The 6,000-nt window shown below is 44.0% G+C and overlaps 1 protein-coding gene across 2 annotated transcripts in view; it reads left to right on the top strand.

The window, feature by feature from the left end:
• The first annotated feature begins 5,361 nt into the window (after window positions 1-5,361).
• Window positions 5,362-6,000, top strand: part of DEUP1 (deuterosome assembly protein 1) — a 66,253-nt gene continuing 65,614 nt past the window's right edge. For both annotated transcript variants that reach the window (XM_081909844.1, XM_081909843.1), the window contains exon 1: window positions 5,362-5,463. The gene's annotated coding sequence lies outside the window, so the exon portion shown is untranslated. The remainder of the gene's footprint in view (window positions 5,464-6,000) is intronic.

The raw sequence follows: 6,000 nt of genomic DNA, 5'->3' as shown, positions 1-6,000 counted from the left end.
TAGGTATCCAAATAAATTTTCGAGGGGAAAGAATTAATGTAGTGTCGGTATATGCCCCGAATACAAATAGAGCAGAGTTTTTTGAAAAACTCGAAAGTATGCTGCTGGAACTAGAACCTTATAAACTGATCTTGATGGGAGATTGGAATGGGGTGCCAACACCGAGTCTGGACAGAAGTGAAAATCAAAGGACTACAAACAGGGGAAAGCTTCCCAATTCTTTCAACGAGCTAGTGGAAAACTTAGATCTAATTGATATTTGGAGGCACCGAAACCCCACCACCAAACAGTTTACCCACTACTCAGAGCCCCACTAGAGCTGGGGCAGGATTGATCAGATATGGGTGACTAGGGCTCTAGCATGGAGAGTCAAGAGATGTGAGATACAACCTAGGACTCTCTCAGACCACTGCCCCTTGACTCTGGAAATTAAAAATGAATCGAAAGGACAGTTTAGGTGGAGGATGAATGAATATTTATTTGATAATGAGGAAGTGCTGGAAAGGGCCAAAAAAACCCTGAGAGAGTATCTGGAGATAAATTTGAATACAGACACCCCAATAGAGTCGGTATGGGATGCCGGTAAGGCAGTTTTAAGGGGCTTCCTAATACAACAAAATAGTTATAGAAGGAAGCAAAGGGAAAAAAAGAAGGAAGACATTTTGGCCCAACTGAGAGACTATGAAAGGAAATTGGCCTTAAACCCGACAGATGAAGGGATTAATCAAACGATGAAGGTGCTGCAGTCCCAATATTCAGCTATTCTGAATCAAGAGGTAGAACAGAAAATTAAATTTACAAGACAGAAATATTTTGAGTCGGCAAATAAAATGGGGAAGCTACTCGCGTGGCAGCTCAGGAAAAGAAAGAAACAAAATACGATTAACAAACTAATTGTGGATGAGAGAGTGATAGAAGATCCAGATGAAATTGAAAATAGGTTTGTTACGTTTTTTGAAAAGCTGTACGAAAAAGGAGAAGAAGGCAGCACAGAAATAGAGAACTATCTAGATCAAGAAGAAAGAAAATATTTTACAGAAGAGGATTGCACACAATTAAATAAAGAGGTGTCAGTAAAAGAGGTCAGGGACGCTATTAATAAGATGAAGAACGGAAAGTCCCCTGGACCGGATGGTTTGCCCGCAAAATACTATAAAAAATTGATAGATCTGTTAGCGCCGGCATTAACGGAGGTAATAAATAATATTTTCAGAGAGGGGAAGATCCCCAGCTCCTGGAAGGAGGCGTACATCACGCTTATTCCTAAGATCGAAAATGAAAAGGCAGATTTAAAAAACTACAGGCCAATTTCACTCCTAAATTGTGATTATAAGATCTTCGCAGATATCATGGCAAGTAGGCTTAAAAAGTTTTTAAACAGATATATACACAGAGATCAAGTGGGATTCCTCCCGGGGAGGCAGCTGAGGGACAATGTCCGATACGCTTTAGATATTATTGAGTATTTAGAGGCAAGGCCAGACATACCAGCGGCCCTTATTTTTATAGACGCAGAAAAAGCATTTGATAGTATCTCCTGGGAATTCTTGCTACAAAACCTTCAAAAGGTGGGAATAGGGGGCCCTTATCTGAAGGGCATAAAGGCGATATATACAGAACAACAAGCTAGGTTGATTATTAATAATAATTTGACTAAACGCTTTTCAATTATGAAAGGCACAAGACAGGGCTGCCCTTTGTCACCCTTGCTGTTTATCATGGTGTTAGAAACAGTAGCAAATAAAATAAGAGCGACCTCGGACATCAGGGGTTTAAGAATTGGAGAGAAAGCATATAAATTAAAGGCCTATGCCGACGATTTGGTTCTATTTCTAGAAAATCCAGTTGAAAGCACAAGCAGAGCGGTAGAACTTTTGGAAGAGTTCGGCAAACTGTCCGGATTTAAGTTAAATAGGAAAAAAACTAAAATATTAACAAAGAATCTGACAGAACAGGAGAAATTACAGTTGGAACAAAAGGTGGATATTAAAGTAGTAAACAAAGTGAAATATTTGGGAATTTGGTTATCCCCAAAGAATATTAACTTGGTAGAGGATAATTATAATAAGCTGTGGAAAGAAATTAAGAAAGACATGGATACCTGGCGAAGACTTAACTTATCATGGACCGGGAGGATGGCATCGATTAAGATGTGTATCCTCCCGAGATTGTTATTTTTATTCCAGAATTTACCAGTTATAAAAGGCCCCGCCTGCTTTAAGAATTGGCAAAGGATTCTGACCAAATATATTTGGCAGGAGAAAAAACCCAGGGTGAAACTTAAATACCTGATGGACGCCAGGGAGAGAGGCGGTTTTGGTGTACCAAATTTAAGGCTGTATTATGAGGCGGCATGCCTACTCTGGATAAAAGATTGGGCTACTTTGAAAGATTTATTAGACCTCGAAGGATTTGATTTAAGATTCGGGTGGCATGCCTACCTTTGGCAGGAGAAGGATAAAGTTCATAGAGACTTTTACAATCATATAGTTAGAGGTTCTCTTTTAGAAGTTTGGAACAAGAAGAAAAAATTGATTGAACAAAGCACCCCCTGGTGGCTTTCACCCGTGGATATTATCAAAATAAAGAAACTAAACATGACAGGAAAAAGGTGGACGTATGAGGACCTTTTAACTAAATCAGAAGAAGGGTGGAAGTTAAGACCGCTTGACGAACTGAAAGAGAAAATTAAGGAATGGTTCCACCTGCACCAAATTAATGCATTATGGAGTGAACATAAGAGATTAGGCATGGGAGATAATAAATCTAGATTTCAAGTGGAGATACTAGAGAGCAATAAAAAACTACTCTCCAAAATGTATAGGCAACTACTGGAATACGAAAATAAGGAGGAGGTGGTTAAAGAGGTTATGATTAAATGGAATAAAGACTTAGGATACGAGATAGGATATGACAAATGGCAAACTCTCTGGAAGAAAGGCATGAGATTTACTGCGTGTGCTGCTTTACGAGAGAATCTAGATAAGATGATGTACCGTTGGTACCTGACTCCGGCAAAAATAGGGAGGATGTATAGAACAGCAGATAATACTTGCTGGAGGTGTAAAGACAGAGTAGGGACTTTCCTCCATACTTGGTGGACCTGTGAGGAGGTGAAGGGTTTCTGGGGACAAATTTATGAGGAGTTAAAAAAAATTTTGAAGTATAACTTCCCCAAGAAACCCGAAGCTTTCCTCTTAGGGATGATTGGGGAGGAAATAAAAAAGACGGACCAGACGTTCTTCCAATACGCCACTGCTGCAGCGAGGATTCTAATAGCAAAAAAATGGAAATCCTCCGAAGTACCCACAATGGGAGAGTGGCAGGTGAAACTCTTTCAATACCTGGAATTGGCGAGACTTACACAACAGATTAGGCGGGACAATTCCGTTAAAAAGAAAGAGGACTGGACTAAATTTTTAAGTTATCTTGAGAATAATCTTGGAATCAACAACTTAACAGTAGACGATGCTTAACTCCTATGACATGTAAAGATAAAATGTAAATAACTGCAGAAGAGTTTTGTAGAATATTTAATCCAAAGCTGAGGTAAATGGAAGTCAATTGTTTGTAAGGGTATGACTGGAAATCTTCTTTTTTTCCCATTATGTGTATTTGTATATAATTTTTCCTTATTGCTTTCTTACTGTTTTTTTTTTCTTTCTTGTTCTTTGTTAGGTAATTTCTCTTTCTTTGTATGTGGTATTTTGTGTGCTTGTAATAAATAAAATTTTTAATAAAAAAAAAAAATCTACAGTGTAGATGGGGCCATGTTGTTTGACAAAGACCTGAATTTGACACAGTCTAAAAAGTGGCGCTGAGTGGTAAGGGTGCTGCTGCTGGAGGGATACTTAATCCTTCTCCTGCCCCCTTATTTCCCTATATGCTCACCTCCCTCTTCTGTTGCCCCGTCCTGAGCTGGAGGAATGTGGTGGCTACAGGGGGGAAAGGGGATGGCAAACTTAGGGGGAACCCTGAAGTTTGTTGAAGGGGAATAAGATCACTTTAAAAGCTGTCCAAGATTTCCCTCGCTCCCCTTCATAGACCTGGAACTGATGGGAACTTTTATCAGAGATTTGCAGTTTTCACGGAAATAGCAACAGACAAGAAAAGCAGCGTGATGTCACTCTGGAAACAAAACAAAGAGAAACCGAGTCCCCAGTCTTGAGCTCATCTCCCTTTGCTGCTATCAGCTCTGCTTCCCTTTAAAAACCTCGGTGCAATGAGATAAAACTAATCTTTGTCAGTTGCTAAATAATTAGGGTACCCTAGGGTTCTGGCGGTCTGGAATGCTTGAGATAAAAATCGCTTTATTTTGCTAGAAAGGAACTCGGAAGAAAGGAGGTTCTGACTCAACATCAGGAAGAACTTTCTGACTGTAAGAGCTGTTCAACAGTGGACTCACAGGAGAAGTGGTGGACTCTCCTTCTTTGGAGGGTTTTAAGCAGAGGTTGACTATGAAGGCCACTCCATTTCTTTTACGGGATTCTTGCCCACAGTAGTAGATATGGTCATCTGAGCTGAATTCGCCCATTCCCGTTCATTTTAGTTCACTGATGCCCAGGATGTCAATATTGGACCAGAGCACACCAGGCACTCCTGTCTTCCACTGCCTCCTGCAGTTTGGTCAAACTCATGCTGGTAGCTTCGAGAACACTGTCCAACCATCTTGTCCTTCGCCGTCCCCTTCTCCTTGTGCCCTCCATCTTTCCCAACATCAGGGTCTTTTCCAGGGAGTCTTCTCTTCTCATGAGGTGGCCAAAGTATTGGAGCCTCAGCTTCACGATCTGTCCTTCCAGTGAGCACTCAGGGCTGATTTTCTTCAGAAGATAGGTTTGATCTTGCAGTCCATGGGACTCTCAAGAGTCTCCTCCAGCACCTTAATTCAAAAGCATCAATTCGGCAATCAGCCTTCTTTATGGTCCAGCTCTCACTTCCATACATCACTACTGGGAAAACCATAGCTTTAACTATATGGACCTTTGTTGGCAAGGTGATGTCTCTGCTTTTTAAGATGCTGTCTAGGTTTGTCATTGCTTTTCTCCCAAGAAGCAGGCGTCTTTGAATTTCGTGACTACTGTCACCATCTGCAGTGAGAGAGCCACCAAAGTCTATTTTGTTGCAGTGCATATTTGGCACACAGGCAAACGGGAAAGGCCGCCCCCTCCTCTGATTCAGGCCCCGCCCCTTCGCTCTGGCCCCGCCCCCTCCGTCGGGGGATTCCCCAGGCCTGCTCCCTCCCTCCGCCCGCGGAACCTCTTCCCTAGGCCGCCCCGTTGCCCCGGCAACGGGAGAAGCCAGCCGGGCCCTCCCCGCAACTGCCGCCCGGGCGGAGGGGGCGGGGCCTGCGCGAGGCGGCAGCCGCGGCGGGAGGGCAGGAGGGCGGCGGGGCGGACGGGCTCCTTCCCCGCCAGAGCGAGGGCAGCCGCGGCTCGCAGAAGCAGCAGCGGGGGAAGGGGCAAGGTAAGCGGGCCCCCACCTACCCACCCATTCTCGGTTTCTGAGAGCTCTGCAGGCAGGGAGCCTTCCTCTGGAGAAAGGCACTCTGTGCATGCTCAGAGGTCCTCTTTCTACTGCCCGGTTTCTGCGTGCTCCAGAGCTATTGACTGTCTGGAGGAAGCCTCTCTAGCTATGCTCATAACCGTAGGGATCAAGACCCCTGGAGAGAGCCCTCTGTGTATGTTCAGAGGCACTCTTCCTTCCTCCTTTTCCCACACAGCTCCAGGGCAGAGTGCTGAGAGAGCCTGGAGAAAGCTGTTCTGTGCATGCTCAGAGGCATTTTCTCTGCTTCTCCTTCCCCAAGGCGGAGTACCAGCAGAGGCTGGAGAAAGCCTTTCTGCATATGCTCAGAGGCGCCCTTCCTTTCCCACATTCTTTGGGCAGAGTAGTGAGATCCTGCAAGAAAAGCCCCTCTAGGTATGCTCAGAGGCACTTCCCCTCTGCCTCACATTCCCACACGTGCACCTTGGCGGCATGCTGAGAGAGGAGAGGATGGACAAA

The sequence above is a fragment of the Podarcis melisellensis genome (assembly GCF_964234715.1).
Source record: "Podarcis melisellensis genome assembly, chromosome: 4".
Classification (NCBI taxonomy): domain Eukaryota; kingdom Metazoa; phylum Chordata; class Lepidosauria; order Squamata; family Lacertidae; genus Podarcis; species Podarcis melisellensis.
The sequence above is the reverse complement of the archived record's forward strand: the minus strand, read 5'-3'. Positions and strand labels throughout refer to the sequence as shown.